General features: G+C 51.4%; 1 protein-coding gene across 2 annotated transcripts in view; it reads left to right on the top strand.

Moving 5' to 3' along the window:
* The first annotated feature begins 426 nt into the window (after window positions 1–426).
* Window positions 427–16297, top strand: part of GJC2 (gap junction protein gamma 2) — a 38935-nt gene continuing 23064 nt past the window's right edge. The window contains exon 1 of one of the 2 annotated variants that reach the window (XM_031503760.2): window positions 427–596. The gene's annotated coding sequence lies outside the window, so the exon portion shown is untranslated. Of the gene's footprint in view, window positions 597–8880; window positions 8896–16297 lie in introns of those variants that run through there. The other variant, XM_077789894.1, reaches the window with a different exon arrangement.

The following is a 16297-nucleotide window of genomic DNA, read 5'->3' as shown; positions in this document are numbered from 1 at the left end:
TGGTTTTATAAATACAACTAGGTATTTTAGAGAACTAGAACTATAAAAGATCCATTATAGTAGAACTTGTGAGAAGTAATTTCAGATGATTAAAGTATTTACAGTGTAGTGTGATGAGTTGAGGTACTTGTAATTAGTTTCTGATTATAACAGTGTAAATTATAACATCTATATTATTATCTTAGTCTTCACATAAAATTAAACTTTTTTAAAGCACTTCTCAGTTACTCTAAGAATAAAATAAAACTTTTTTAAACACTTCTTAACTACTCTGAGTCAAAAAAAACCCCAACAAAAACAACAACAAAAATAAAACCTTAATGCAACACTCCGAGGGGCAGGAGCTTCTCCGGGTGCCAGGAGCCGTGGCTGGGAGGGGACAATGGTGGCATTGAGGGGGACAGTGGCACGCTGCCGTATTGTGCCTGGCAGAGAGCTGCCCGGGCTGATCCCCGTGCTTTGTTCTGCAGGGCTGCGCTGCTGCACTGCTGCTGCTGCACTGCTGCTGCTGCACTGCTGCTGCTGCACTGCTGCTCTCCCTGGTTATGTGCTGAGCGTCCGCAGCTCCGCGGGCTCCTTCTTCCTGCCTGGGACAGGTACGGCCGGGGCTTCTCCTGGGAAAGGTTCTGGGGAAGGTTCTCCTGGGGAAGGTTCTCCTGGGAAAGGTACAGCTCTGGGAAAGGTTCTCCTGGGACAGGTACAGCTCTGAGAAAGGTTCTCCTGGGAAAGGTACAGCTTGGGGTTCTCCTGGGAAAGGTTCTCCTGGGAAAGGTACAGCTCTGGGCTTCTCCTGGGAAAGGTTTTCCTGGGAAAGGTACAGCTCTGGGGTTCTCCTGGGACAGGTTCTCCTGGGACAGGTACAGCTCTGGGGTTCTCCTGGGACAGGTTCTCCTGGGACAGGTACAGCTCTGGGCTTCTCCTGGGACAGGTACAGCTCTGGGCTTCTCCTGGGACAGGTTCTCCTGGGACAGGTACAGCTCTGGGCTTCTCCTGGGAAAGGTTCTCCTGGGAAAGGTACAGCTCTGGGAAAGGTTCTCCTGGGACAGGTACAGCTCTGGGGTTCTCCTGGGACAGGTACAGCTCTGGGGTTCTCCTGGGAAAGGTACAGCTCTGGGAAAGGTTCTCCTGGGACAGGTACAGCTCTGGGGTTCTCCTGGGACAGGTACAGCTCTGGGGTTCTCCTGGGAAAGGTTCTCCTGGGAAAGGTACAGCTCTGGGAAAGGTTCTCCTGGGACAGGTACAGCTCTGGGCTTCTCCTGGGACAGGTTCTCCTGGGAAAGGTTCTCCTGGGACAGGTACAGCTCTGGGCTTCTCCTGGGAAAGGTACGGCTCTGGGGTTCTCCTGGGAAAGGTTCTCCTGGGACAGGTACAGCTCTGGGGTTCTCCTGGGAAAGGTTCTCCTGGGACAGGTACAGTTTGGGGTTCTCCTGGGAAAGGTACGGCTTGGGGTTCTGCACCGGAATTTGGGATTGTGGCAGAGTGTAATTTGTTATTCTGATATAGCAGAATAATTTGTTATTATAGCATAGTGTAATTGGTTATTCTGATATAGCATAATAATTTGTTATTATTATATAACAACATAATTATTATAGCATAACATAACAATTTAATATTCTAGCATAACAGAATTTGTTATTATGATATAGCATAATAATTTGTTGTTATAGCATTATAACATAACTTAATAATTTGTTATTATAGCATTATAACATAACATAACTTGTTATTATAGCATAACATAATTTTTATTTTTATATATCATAATAATTTTTATTATAGCATAACATAACATTTTTATTATTATATAATTTTAGTATAGCATAATTTTATTATGAAATATCATTATTGTGCTATAATCAAAATTATATATTTTTTACGTATTTTGTTATTATGATATAGCAAAATAATTTGTTATTATGATATAACAATTTATTATTATAGCATAACAATTTTTTATAGCATAACATAATTTGTTATTATAACATAATTTGTTATTATAACATAATTTGTTGTTATGGCATTATAACATAACAATTTGTTATTATATCATTATAATATAACATGTTATTGTAGCATTATAATATTACTTGTTCTTATAGCACAACATAATAACTTGTTATTATAGCATAATAACATATAGCATAATAATTTGCTATTATAGCATAACATAATAATTTATTATTATAGCACAACATAATAATTTGTTATTATGATATAGCATAATATAATAATTTGTTATTATAACATAACATAATTTGTTATTATGATATAACAACATAATAATTAGTTATTTTGACATAACAGTAATTTATTAGGTCATTAGTTGTAATGAAACTAGTACTGATTTTTTTTTAGCTAATACTCTAATTAGTTTAATTGTTTTAATGTTATGTTTGAGGTAAGTGGAGCTGGAAATAAATGTAAGTGGGTTTTTATGGTTTTAAGATTTGAAGTTATTATAGTTTTGTTTTAATGATGGGTAAATTCTTTTAGTGTTTTATTTTTTAAAATGTTTTTATAGTTTTTTGAATGTTTTTATGGTTTTTCATCGTCACCTCCTAGCCAGGAAGGGGCTCTCTGACGGGGAGGGATTGTGGATTTGGGAGCAAAAAGATCCCAAAAGTTCCTCACACCAGGAGGCCGTGTCACTGTTCATTGATCCTTGTAATATATCATGTATTTATTACATTTTATACATTACATATATAAAGGCAGCTTTGAGAGCCATGAAAATTTTAATTTCTTCCTAAGCCTGCAAAATGTTTTGCGTTAAATATTTGCATAAAGACACAGAGAACCAACTCCACTTGGGCTCTGGAGAATCCCTTAAAATTTGAATCCAGGATTTTGCTTGGACCTCTTTCATACAAGGCTTTGCTCAGAGTCTGATATAGAGATTTTTTTTTTTTAGGAGCATATTTGTAGGTTGTTTTTGAGTTGTGTGATCACAAAAAGGATTTCCCTACGCGTTTTCTTGCCCAGAATTCCTTGAAATCCTCAGATTTGGGCTGAACTTGGGGCTCGTGACTGTGTCAAGGGCAGCAGCAGCTGCAGGAACAAGAGCTGTGGTGCTGCCTCTCCTTCTCCCTCCTCCTCCTCCATCCCTGAGGCATCCCAGGAGCTAATTTCCTCTGGAAAATTCCTTCTGGGATCACAGAACCCCTGCACACTCAGCCAGGCTGTTCCCAGCTTGTTCCTCCCCTAAAGCAGCTGGAGAGCAGAATCACACTTGAGAAATTAAATTAGATGATCCAGACTTGGCTGCCCCATCCCAGCTGTTCAGAGGAGCAAGGACATCTCTTAAAATTTCCTTCAAACCAGGAAAAACAAGTTATTTTGAGGAGTTGCACATGGTGGGAGCTGCTCAAGACATGCTGAGGGTTGTGTATGTTTAAGACATGAAGAGCCACCAGATTTTAAAGGTTTAGGGTCTTCTTCATGCCAAATTTGCTCAGTTTTGGGGTTTTCTTTAATTACAGTGAGTAAAACCTCACTGATTTGGACTCCTGGAAGCCAAATCTCTCCTCACAACATGGGGCCTTTAAGGAAAACATCAATTTTTGTGAGGTCAGCCATAAAATCACGCGAGTTGGCAATGGGAGGGAGCGGATGGCGACGTGCCAAAGGTTGTGGCCTCTGCGTGGGGCAATTATTTAATCCCTGTTTGTGGGTTTGTTTTGGGGCAACGTCCCCCCCTCTGCAGCAGAGATGTGCACAGGGAGGGGAAAATCTCTCTGGCTGAGAGCAAGAGGAGGAGAATGTCCTTCTGTCCCCTTCCAGCTGTTTTCTCTTCCAGCTGTTCTCCACAGAGCAGGGAGATGCTTCCAGCTGTTCGCCCTGCCCTGCGAAGCGGGGTTGGGAAAACAGGGATGAAGAAAGGCTGGGATAGGAGCCTCTGGTCAACAAAAAACATTAAAATATTAAATTTCAGCAACAGGCACTGCTTTAGGCATGCAAATTGGTGGGGGGGATGAAGTTTTTTGGTGGTGCTGCAGCTGTAAGGACAGGGAGAGTTTGTAGCCAACTTTCCACCAGGTTTGGAGCAGAAAGGAAAAGAAATCCCAAACAGGGAGGAAACATTCTTATCCCGCTGCAGCACCTCCGCTTCCCGCCTCCCTCTCCTGCTCCAAGGAGCTCTTTTTGCTATTTTTAGCCCTAAACTCTTTGACTATTTGAATGATCTGATTTTTTTTTTTTTTCCATGAGCACCGCTCTTGGCTCTGTTAAGACTGAGCGCGAGTTATTCATCTCGCTCTCTTTTTTATGGCGTTGTTCACGCCAGCTGAGAAGGCAAATCCAAACTAAAGGGAAGCTGAAGGAATCCTTGCTGTCCCAGGGAGCGCTGGGGTTGCAGATCCACAGGAGTTTTCCCTTCTCCACGTCAGAGCTGTGGCGGGGTGGGAAGGGAGGAGGAGAGCGGCGCTGGGAGCGGCACCGGACAGGGATCCACGGACCCACAGCTGGCCAGGATGGGACAATTTTGGGAAGGACAGAGCCCAGAGCTTCTCCGTATGTTACTTTTGTGTTTGTTTTGTTGTGTTCTCCCTCCTCCTCCTCCTCCTCGTGTTGATGTTTTGCCGGTGGGTTTTATTTAGCTTGGCACGTCGCAGATCCCCTCCCTGTGCTGTACCACCCCCCCTGCTCCCACCCTGCTCTTCATTTTCTGCCCTTTCCCGATTATTAGGGTGGGAAATGCGTTTGCTGAGCCTGAATGTTCATCTGGTGCCTTTCCTGCCGGGGTGAGAGCCACAACATCCCTATTTGGCAGCAATTTGTGCACACTTTGCTGGCATGAATCATCCCCCGGCACCAAGGGCAGTGCAAGTCCACCTCCAGGGAGGTTGGGATTAAACCAGCAGTGGTTTAGCTTTTTCTCATGGAAAAAGGATGAAATTCTTCCCTGTGAGGGTGCTGGGGCCCTGGCACAGAGTGCCCAAGCAGCTGTGGCTGTCTCTGGATCCCTGGAAGTGCCCAAGGCCAGGCTGGACAGGGCTTGGAGCAGCCTGGGACGGTGGAAGCTGTCCTTGCCCATGGCAGGGGTGGAATGAGGTGATCCTTAAGGTCTCTTCCACCCCAAACCATTCTGGGATTCTGTGAAACTCCTCTGTGCTCTGTGACCTCCTGGCCAGTCCCTTTCCAAACCTCCTCTTATCTCAGATCACCCGAGCTGGGGGGAGGAACCCCAGATTCTGATTTTCCTGCTGATCCCGTGTTACATTCCTGAGGTTTCTGCAAATTTTGGGATCTGTGTCCTCCTGGCTTTGGGATCATCAGCGCAGATCCCCCAGCTCCTGCATCCTGAGCTGGGCTTTGAGGCCAGGCACAGCTGGAGAGCAGCAGCCATGGGGGCTCATCCCAGCAGCAGATGTGAATTTGCAGCTGGGGTCTCTAATCCATGTTAAATTTATGTTCTCTGTAAGGTGATTTTGGCTTGTTTTTAAAATAAAATCCAAGGCTGTGAGCACCCTTTTCATCTTCACATCCCAAACACCTTGCAAAGGCTGTGTTCCCCCCTGTGCAGCTGGGGAAACTGAGGCAGGGGAGCTCGTGGCTCACAGCATCACCACCTGTGGGAGCTGAACCTGCTCCTTGGTGGCCTCATCTTCTTGGCCAACCTTCCTTGAGAGAAAATTCTTTGGCTACCAAACACCCAGGATGCTCCTCTGGGGTGGGGTCTCCAACTTGGATCCCTCCTCCCCACCTCAAGCTCCTGACATGAACCTCATGTGGAGATGCTGTTGGAGTTCCACAGCTTTTAATTGTCCCATCTTTCAAAATCCTAAAGAGCTTCCCCGTGGCTGATGGACGACCCTGAGTTATGTCCCTTCTACCTCCAGATCTGTGCAGATTTAGTTGCCACCAGTGTTTGTCCAAAGGATTTCCTGGAGAGGGGGGCTGCAAGGAGCTCCTGACCCTCCTTGTTCATGAGGTGACCTCCCTCCATCTCCTCCCTCCATCTCCTCCCTCCATCTCCTCCATCCCAAAAAGCCCTTCCCATCTATCCCAAGCACAGGAGCTCAGCTGAATGAATTTATTTGAGCTCTGCTTGTTGGCAGAGCTGTGTCCTCTCCTGGTGGGAGGTGAGCGAACATTCCATTACCCCCAAAGGGAAGCAGAGTCCCTGAAATCCTGGGAGGCCACAGGCACCTTCACCTTTCCCCCAGATTTCCTTGGAATGCCACAGGAGGGCAACCTGCCCTGGGCCTGAGCTTCCTTAGAAAGTCAGAGGGAGGAAATCCCAACCTAACCCAGTTCCAGAACGGAAAAAGGAAAAAGGGCCGTGAGGCAGATGGGGAATCTGCACTTCGTGCTCCTCCTGCAAGCTGGGAGAGCCATTTCCCAGACAATCCTTGGGGCTTGTCCAAGACCAAAATACCAGGAAGGTTTTTTGTGTGTGTGTGTGTCACAAGGAAACCCTTCCTTCCCCAGCAATACGGTGTGCACCATATTCCTGAATGATCCCAGTGCTGGGGAGGTCTCTCTTCTCCTGTAATTTATGGTCTGGTTGGAGTTCTTCCACCCAGTGTCCATCCCAAGGGTCAGTTTAAGGCTGCACAGCTCCCTTTGACCCGCTCTGTCCCTTGGAGATTGTGGTGACCAACCATGAAAATCCACGTGGTTTCTGCTCCTCTTTGCCAGGAGAAGGGAAAATAAAGGAGTTTTTGTCGGATTTCTGCACATTGCAACCTGGGGCTGTAGCAGGAGAAAACAGGGACGATGGATAGAAAAGGAGGAGCCCTAAGCTATAAATTAATTAAGGCACATGAGCAAAGTTTAGTTCCCTGCCTCTCCCATTTTTTGGTGCTGTGGCTTGTGCTGTGTTTCCCTGGCTGCATCCCCAGAAGGTGAGGAGCCCTTGTCCCACTCTGAGCTGTCCCTGAGGAATGAAGTGACTTTGTGAGGACAAGCCAAGCCCTGGAGCAGGTCAGAATTGCTCCTCTAGGAGCTGCACGCTCTCTTTCTTGTGCAGTTTGACTTTTTGCTTCTTCTCCATCCCCTGGGGAGGATGCCAGCTTTTCCTGGCTCCCGGTGGGTGTGGAGGTGTGGGAGATGCTGAGCAAGGGGGGGATCTGAGGGTGACTTGTGCAATCACACATCAGCAGAGGCTGAAGATCCCTTGGGAGGTGCAGATGCCACCAGCTCCCCATGCCAGGCTGTTTATCAGGGAGGTTTTCTTTCCTATCCACCTGAAATTCTTCTGGCTACATCTTGTCCTTCCGTGGCGTGTTTTTGGGATGTCTGTGAGCAGCACAGCTTCCCCCCAGCCCCTCCCCACACTCGCTCCCATCACCCTGACCATGAATGACACTCCACATCCTCATCTCTGGCAGGTGCCACCAGCGGCTGGGTCCCGTCAGTGGCACAGGGGGTGACAGGGTGGCACCGGCTGCTCCACACACAGCAGCCAGGACAGTGGTGAGGTGACAGGACCCTGTTTTCTGAGCACCCAGAGTCCCCATTTCCCCAGAGATCAGGTCTGTTTCTGCACAGCAAGGATCGAGGGAGCTCAGCTCAGGCTGTGTTCCTGCTTTGTGCTGTTATCTCGACCCTTTTTCACACCCTTTTAAACCGGCGCGGAGCTGTGCAAGTGGGATTGGTGTGAAACACAGGGCAGGGGGCAGCGAGCCCCCGATGGGCTGAAAATGGGCCAAATCACGGGGAAACAGCCCCGAAATGGGGCTCGGCATCACTTCCAGCCCAGTCCTGAGCACCTTTGGGTGCTTCCATCCCTTCTCTGCGCCACCCTCCGGGTCGAGGCAGGGCTGATCCCTACCACGACCCCAAATCCTGTTCCCTACCGCAGGGAACACCCGCCGCGCATCCGGAAGCCTCTGCTTGGGAAACCTGAATCCGCTTGAAACATGAACCCGAGCCAAATTCTTCCAGGCGCGTTTTTATCTTTTTTTTTTTTTTCTTTTTTTCCTGCCGGTGACAATGGCTTTGCTCAGGGCTCTGCCCAGCCCTTTCCTCCGCTGTGCCAGACAGAAATAACCGGCTTGGCTAAGGAATGAATGCCCCCGTTTCCTTCCCGGCCGTGTCTCCGCTCGCAGCCCCGCGGAGGAGCCGCTCTCCGGAGCCGTGTGCGGGCACGGCCGATGTCTCTGTGAGCCGCTGCTCTGTGCAGCTCTGCCCGGTGCCCCGGGGCTCTCCGCAGCCCCGGCAGCGGCGCTTTGCTCGCTTTGCTCCTTCCCCGCCTGCCCCGGCAGCGCCCCGGGGAGATGCGAGCCAGCGCCGGCTCTGCGCCTCCCACCCAAATCACAGCAAGCCGATAATAAAAAGCCGCGCTGGAGAAGGGAGAGGGGGGAAAGATGATGCCCCGGGCATCGCAAAGCAATCCCTCGTGTAGACACAGCCTCGCTTGATAGCGCGGCCGCTCCTGGGAGATCCCCCAGGAAAGGGGAGACCACCAGGTCCAGCAGCCTGTGCTGAGCTCGGAGCCCTCGGGCTGTGTCAGGGACCCCCGGGCTGCTTTGGGTGGGTGTTTAGGCTCATCCCAGATGCCACAAGCCCTTAGTTCTGCCGTGCCCCGGGCAGGGCTGGCGGCCCCCGGGATGCTCCGGCTGCCGGAGGATGCGGCGCTCGGGAGGAGCCGCTCGCCGCTCCCGCAGCCGCTTCTCCCGGGGCATCCAGAGCAAGGCCGCCTCTCTCGGGGCTTTGCTGCATGCTTGGTTTGGCTTGATGGGAGGTGGTGCAGAATCCCCGGACAAAGCGTTTTCCGTGCTGCGGGGCCGCAGGGACGCGGGTGAGATCAGCCGGAGCTTCAGCGCCCGCTTGGATGGAGCCGGGGGTTTGCAGAGGATGCAGGCGGCGTGTGCGGGGGAGAGCGGGGCTGCTGGAGCCTGAGACATCCCTGCCCTGGCCATGGAGACCTGCCCGGCATCCCGGTGTGAGGTGAGGAGCTCCAGCCGGGGAGCAAAGCCCTGCCGGGAATCCCCATGGACCGCGTGCCGCCGGGATTTTGGGAGAAGGGAGGACTGCTGTCCCCTCTCCTTCGGCCCAGCCTGGGAGATGAGCCGGGGCTGGTGTTTCTGTGGGTGGGAACCACGGCAGAAGGAGCAGAGCTGGGGTCAAACCCTGCCTGCGGGCCCTGCTCGGCTCTTGGGGCTGCTGGAGGGTTTGGCCGAGGCTGCTTCTGCCTGGAGGTCGGGGAAAACTCCGGTGGCAAATGCAGGGTTTGATCTCCTGTGCCCATCCTCAAGGTCAGCGTGAGTGTGGGGGCTCCTGAAGCTGCTGTGTGGGATAACCCAGCTCCTGGTGGTTACAGCACAGAGGAATACCCTGGAGAACAGGAAGGGCCAGCTCAGAGGTTCAGCTTTCTGCAAGAAATTCCGTGTCTAAGGGTAAACACACGCGAGGTTTTGTGCGCTGGCCAGGACGCGTGTGGGTGTGGAGCTCCTTTATTTATTCCTCTGTGTGGAGCTGTAGAGAATGTTGGGCTCCAGGACAGCTTTGATGAATGGAGACGAGAGATCTCTGAAGGCTGCTCTTGGAATATCAGGTTTATTAGGGATGTGGAAGGTCTTGCTTGGAGCTGCCAGATGCAGCACATGGCAAGGCCTGAGGGGATGGGGAGGGGAGAGACAAGGGGTAGAGAGGATGCTCCAGGAGAGGGTGGAAGATCCAAGAGAGCGGGGATCCCAAGAGAGGGGAGTTCCAAGAGAAGGGAAGATCCAAGAGAGGGGAAGATCTAAGAGAGGAGAAGATCCAAGAGAGGGGAAGATCCAAGAGGGCATCTGGCCTCTTGGAGACCCCTTATCAGGGGGCTTCAAGGTGGGCTGGAACAAGACTTGGGCCAATGGGGTCACAGACACCTGATGCTTCAGGGGAGGGTTACAGGTGTGGGATGAACTGTACATTTTGGGGGTTGAGATGGAACAGTCCATTTGACTTTTGGACCTCTCTGTAGGTAAGGGTGTTGTCCAGCCAGTAAGGGGGATTGTTTTCATCCTGGCTGTACTATCGTGAATCTTTTGCCAGGCAGTCATATTTATCCATCCTTTCCAACACAGAGCTCTCCCGGAGATCCCAAGGTGGGAGGATGAGGATGAGGATGAGGATGAGGATGAAGCTCAGCTGCTTTCTCTCAATCCTTCTCCCTGCTCATCTCCCTCCCTCCTGGATCTCGTGGCTGCAGAGCCTCCTGGCACTTTTTTTAGCCATTCCAGAGGATCTGGATAGCTCCAGCGAGGGCGAGCTCTGATTTATAGGGAGTGTTTTTATGGTGTTTGTGTTGGCAGGCTGCAGTTTATGTACGGTTTGAAACGTTCTCTGAAGCCCTTTTATCGTTGAAAAACAACAGAGCGCTGATGAAAAGTCCTGTGCTAATTGCAGAGGGTTTGATTCAGGGCTGCAAAATGCCTGGCTCCTGCTTGGCTCCCAGGGGCTGCTGCTGCCTGCAGCTCCCCTGGGGAAGGAGAGAGGATTTCAGCCGTCAGCAGGGTGGGATCCATCCAGGTTGGGCCGTTTGGCCAGCGAAGGTCACATCTGGCACGGAGAGGGACAGATCGTGGTGCCTCGGGCTCCTGTCCCTGCTCACAGCCTGGCAGAACGAGGTGATCAGCAGATGCAAGAGGCTTCAGTTTGGGAAAAAAAGCAGTTGTGGTATTTTTTTATGACTCAGATGTGGGGCAACACCTTGTGCTGGTGTGGAAACGCAGCTCAGTTCCATCCCAGCACTCCTCTCCCCATGTCTTTGTAGGATCTCAGTGTCCCAGCTGAGGTTTTAGTGAAATCAGTGTCTTGGTGAGATCCCAGCATCACCTGTGGGATTTGGAGTGATTGAACCTCACCAGCCCCTCACAAGAAGCAACCTCCTGCTCTTAATTTTCCACTGGACTATCCCTCTCCCATTAGTCCTGCAGAATAATTCTGAGAGCAGGGAACTTTTTCAGGTGCCAGCAATTGGTGATCTTGGAGCATAGGGAAGGAATTTACCCACCTGCCATATGAAACCTACTTTAAAATCAGCTCCTGATCCCTCCAGTCATGTCCCCCTTCCCTTCTCCAGCATCACAGGTGCTAAGGAGACGTGGGGGACCCATGGGGTGTGAGCAGCACCTTGGTGTGGGATGGGGAACTCTTAAGGGCAGTTTAAAATGTAAAACAGCAGGAAAGAGTTGCAGGGGGATGCCACATCTTGGGCTCTCTTGGTTTCCTGAGAGCAGGTGGTGAAATCTAGAGGAGTGGAGAGAAGAGCTGGAAACGAATTTGAGTCCCAGACCAGCCCCTGGATGTCAGGCAGGTCACAGAATCCCAGAATGGGTTGGAAGGTCCATGGGCAGGGACACCTTCCCCTGTCCCAGGCTGCTCCAAGCCCCATCCAACCTGGCCCTGGACACTTCCAGGGATCCAGGGGCAGCCACAGCTCCTCTGGGCACCCTCTGCTCAGCTCCAAGGAGGGCTGACCACCCAAGTTTAGAAATAAAACCCCACCCAAGTGCCTTAAAACCGGTCTTGGAGGATGCCACAGAGATTTTATCCTTTTGAGGAGACCATGGCACATGGTCCTGCCTCCGCATCAGCCCACAGTTGCTCCATACCCCTGCAACCCTTATCCCAGAAACATCTACTGGGACTCCCTGCCAGGCAAAAGGGCACTTTACTGCAGGCCAGCTGTTTAGGAAAAGTCCTGACTGGCATTAGGCACGCCAGCAGATGTGTCCTGCTGGGTGGATCCTAATAAGAAGGGAGGGAAGGACAGGCACGGCATTACAAGCACATCTACGTGCCTCTAGTCTAGTCACACATACAAGAAAAATTTAAGGAATTTGGTTCAAAGTGTTTGAGTGAGGCAAAGAACCGTCTATTTTAAGAGATTTCTGATATCTCTCACCCTGCACTGAACCACACAGAGTCTAAAAGAGGAGGGAAAAAAAAAAAAAACAAAACTACAAAACCAACAAAACCCCTCACTTCTGCTACTGGCAGTAAAATTTTGGCTGACACATGTGAGCCTCTATTAACCCGTGGCCCTGTGAACGTGCTGCTCAGGGACAAACCTTACAGTAGGAGAGACCATCCTGCTGTTATTCCTTGTAAATGGGAAGCTTCCAAAAAACCAGCCAAAACAAATATTTGGAGGAAAGGCAGGGGCTGCCTGGAGGGAGCACTCGGGCAGGAATGCTCCTGCCACTGGGCAGGAGGTGACATCATCCAGATTCCTTCGCTGAGGAATGCAGGATTTGGTCTTCCCTGCCAGTAATTGCTTTTCAAAAACAGATCTGCCCAGGGAAGCAGATTTCACCCAGCCCCTTCCATTGCACGGCAGAGAGGCTGAATGTTCCCAAATCCCCTTCTTGTCCCCAGTTTAACGGGGACATTGTGTGGACAGGCAGGGTAAAACTGGTCATCTCCTAAACCACAAGTGAAAGCACCCAAAATTCCAAAGGTGGGAGCTGGACAGAAATCTGGGCAGGGAGAGCTGGTGGGACAGCAATGACTTCTTGGGGCTGGCCAGGATGGGGCAGGGGATGGGCTGGGGGTGTGTGTGGACTTCTGTTCTGGGCAGACTTTGCTGAGAGCTGCAGGAGGAGCCCATGGTCACCTCCGTGGTGACCCCATTTCTCAGTCCTGTGAAGCCCAGTGACCACATCAGCTGTTTTTGAATGTAGAACTTCAGTGGTGATTGGAGAGTGTTGGTCTTTGTAGATCCCTTCCAATTTGGGTGTTCTGTGCTGGAATAGGCTCATGTGGCTTGATCCAGGGCAGGGATTGTCCCCCTGTGCTGGCACTGCTGGGACACCTTGAATTGTGTGTCCATGTTTGGGTTCCTCACGACAGGAAGGACATTGAGGGGATGGAGCACCAGGAGAGGCTGAGGGAGCTCAGCCTGGAGAAAAGGAGGCTCAAGGGGGACCTTGGGGCTCTGCACAGCTCCTGACAGGAGGGGACAGCCGGGGGGTCGGACTCTGCTCCAGGGAACAGGGACAGGAGGAGAGGGAACAGCCTCAAGTGGCACCAGGTGAGGTGTAGGTTGAAAATTTCTTCCCTGAAAAGCTGGTCAGGCATTGGAAGGGGCTGCCAAGGGCAGTGGTGGAGTCACCATCCCTGGAAGTGTTCACACACACGTTGATGTGGCACCTGGGGCTGTGGTTTCAGGTGAACACAGCAGTGCTGGGTTGATGGTTAGACTTGATGATCTTAGAGCTCATTTCCAACCTTAATATCCCTTAATGATTTAGTCTGGTAGGGCTAATCCAGCCAGGCCATCCCTCCATGAATCTTTAGGCTTCTCCTTTGGCTTGAACACCCCACATCCCACCTCCAGTCCCTTGAGCTTGCAGCCCTCCACCCCAGGCTCCACAAACACCTCTGGAAATGGATGTCATCAGCCCTTCAGCAGCAGCAGAGGGGTCAGTTCCTGTGGGATGGAGGCTGCTGCCGTCATTTCAATAGGTGGAACTAGGTGTAGTTCAGCTGCCCCCGTTACCAGTCCAGCGGGGTGATTTAGTGCCTGGAAAGGCCTGAAATATTTTGCTCCCAGTGGCTGACAGAGGATGGCTGGCAGGAAACGAGTGCGCCGCGCTCCAAGGCAGGGCAGGTCTTGCTGGTTCTCTAATTTTCCACCAGGTTTTGGAAATTCTTGGCAATGAAATGGAGAGCAGAAGAGAAGGGCCTCGGCCAAAGGAGAAATCCCACTTGGTCAGCGGGATTTTTGGGAAGGGTGGAGTGAGGAGATCTGAATGGGCAGCAGCAGGACAAGGGCTGGATCTGCTCTGCTGAGGTTGCTGGGATGTGGGGTCGGGTGTGCCAGGAGAAGGCCTGCTCACTTTTGGGGCCAGCAGCCCCCCAAAAAAAGTGGGGCTGGACACAAAGAGGGGTCTGGGGTCATGGCAGGGCGATGATAATGGGATTTTGTCATGGCAGAAGAGGCACATCCATGCAGGAGGTAATGATGCAGCTGGTTGGGATCAGGTCCCACATGGGACAGGGTGACAATGCCATGGGACAAACCTTCTGTGGGACATCCTGGGCTTGGTTTGGGTGTTGTCCCCCACCAGGCAAATCCCTTCCCTCGTCATATCTCAGCCACCCTCCACCCCAGGGCTGTGTTTGGTTTGCAGGACTCTCACAGCTCAAGAGAAGACAAAAACAATATTTCCCTTGTTCTCTTTGGGAGAGGAGAAAATCACAGAATCCGATGGCATGGGCTGGAAGGGACATTAAAGATCCTCTGGTTCCCAGAAGGAGAACGCAGGCACCCGCCCGTTTGCCTCACACATGCTGAGCAAGCTCTCCACCACTGGGGCTAACCCCCTGTGGGATTCCATAGGGGTGGAATAGGGAATAAAAGGTGTGAAATAGGGATCTCCTGCTCATTTCTGCCTGGAGTCACCCTAGAGGCAGCACAGAGCCGGCCAAGCAGCACTGCCACGAGCTCCAGAGGAGTCAAGGCAGGCTCCAAGGCTTTGAGGTCAGTAAGGACCAAAAAGCAGCCAGGAAAAAAGACAGTGGATGCAGATCTGCTTTTAAATGACACAAGGAAGCTCAGAGGCTCCATGTTCATCACAGGTGCCTCCAGTCAGGTGTGGGACTGCTCCTCTGGCTCCAGGCCCCCCAGCCGGACACAATTTGGGGGTTTGGTTCATGTTAAGTTGCTTCCTCAAGGTTCCCAGAAACACAGAGGGTGATGTGGTTTCTCAATTATTTCTGTCTGGAGGCTGAAGGAAGGATGACTTGTAGAGGAAGGGAGGGAAAGAACCAGAGATGGAAAGACTGAATTTTCAAGAAAAGCCTCCCACCACTTCATCTTCTTTCCTCAGCTTCTGGTAATGGCCAGGGTGAGTGATTGCAGCTTTTCACTCCAGAAAATTCTCAGGGGGTTTCCTGGGATATTGAAATGTGGTGGGCTGGGTGCCCAGCCAGTGACCACCACAGCAAAGAGGATGGACCCCAGCTGAGCAGCAACGAACTGAGACATGTCCCAGAAGCTGCCTGGAGGTCAGAGACTCTGGCTTGGCATTTTTAAGGTCTGTTTATCACTGAGTGAAGGAGGATCTAGTTGTTTTGCTTTTTTTTTTTTTTTTTTTCATAAATACCCTCTTTCCACAGCATTTTCCGTGCTCATTTGCCTCTTTAAACTTAGCAGAGGAGGCTGAACCAGCCCTGGGCTGGCAGAAAGTGTGGAAGAAATGTGAGCACCAGCCTGGGAGCCTGGGAAGGGGCGTGCTGCATGTCTTGGAGGGATTTTAGTATTATTGTGAATTAAACCATGACTGCAACACCCTCTGTGTCCCATCCCCAGCCTCATCCTGGAACTTCAGGCATGCCTGCCTGGGAGCCAGACAAATTAACCAGGAGTACCTGCCCTGGCAGCGGGAGCTCCCCTCTTCCCAGGTTTGCTGTCAGCAGGGCAGGGCTCACCTGAATTGTTTTTTCTTTAGCAAAACCTGCACCCACAGGCCTGGTGCTCCCTTGGGAAGGTCTCTGCATTCAGGACCAACCTGAAAACAAAGACAGATCCCTCATCTCATCGTGGATCAGCCCTGAGCACTGCGGCGTTGCTGGCTCAGGCCCACAGCCACGAGCTGCAGTGTCCCCTGTGTAACAGGCATGGAAGGGCTGTCCTCCTCCTCTTCCTCCTCCATATTCCTGCCTTCCCCTTCCTCCCCAGCATGCTCATTCATGAAAAATCCCAGTTGGACGGACGTGCGGAGAGGAATTGATGTTGGCGCGTTTTTTCCCGCGCGTCGGCCAAGGGAGGTCATAGGCCTGGAGGGATTTAATCTTTGTTTTCGCAGCTGGATTCTCTATTATCCTTTCTTCTCTCCAGCTTTTTATTGCTGCTCAGTCCCTGGAGCAACCTGTTGGGAAGCAGTGTGCTCGTGTGGAGCACAGGCTGCTGTGGCTGCCCAAGGGGCAGCCAGGGATGCTGTCCCCCCCAGGACTGGTGACCTGGACAGGACAAGGAGCAATGGCCATAAACAAAAACACAACGAGTTCCAGCTCAACACGAGGAAAAACTTCTTCCCATGGGGGATGGCAGAGCTCTGGAACAGCTTCCTAGGGAGGGTGTGGAGTCTTCCTGCCTGGGGACACCCCAACCCCACCTGGATGAGTTCCTATGTCACCTGCTCCAGGTGTCCCTGCCTTGTCAGAGGGGTTGGACTGGGTGATCTCCAGAGGTCCCTTCCCACCGCACCACTTGTAGGGCTCTGTGATTCCACGAGCTCCACAGCCCCACGTGCTCACCGAGGATTGAGGCAGGAAGGGATTACGTGCTCCTGCAGGGGGACCACGCAATGGATCTGTCTGGGGACGGAGGGAGGTGCCATCCTGTCGGTGCTGTGATCCC

Source organism: Lonchura striata, chromosome 1 (genome assembly GCF_046129695.1).
Source record: "Lonchura striata isolate bLonStr1 chromosome 1, bLonStr1.mat, whole genome shotgun sequence".
Lineage (NCBI taxonomy): Eukaryota > Metazoa > Chordata > Aves > Passeriformes > Estrildidae > Lonchura > Lonchura striata.
Note: the sequence above shows the minus strand (reverse complement) of the source record. Positions and strands in the feature narration are given on the sequence as shown.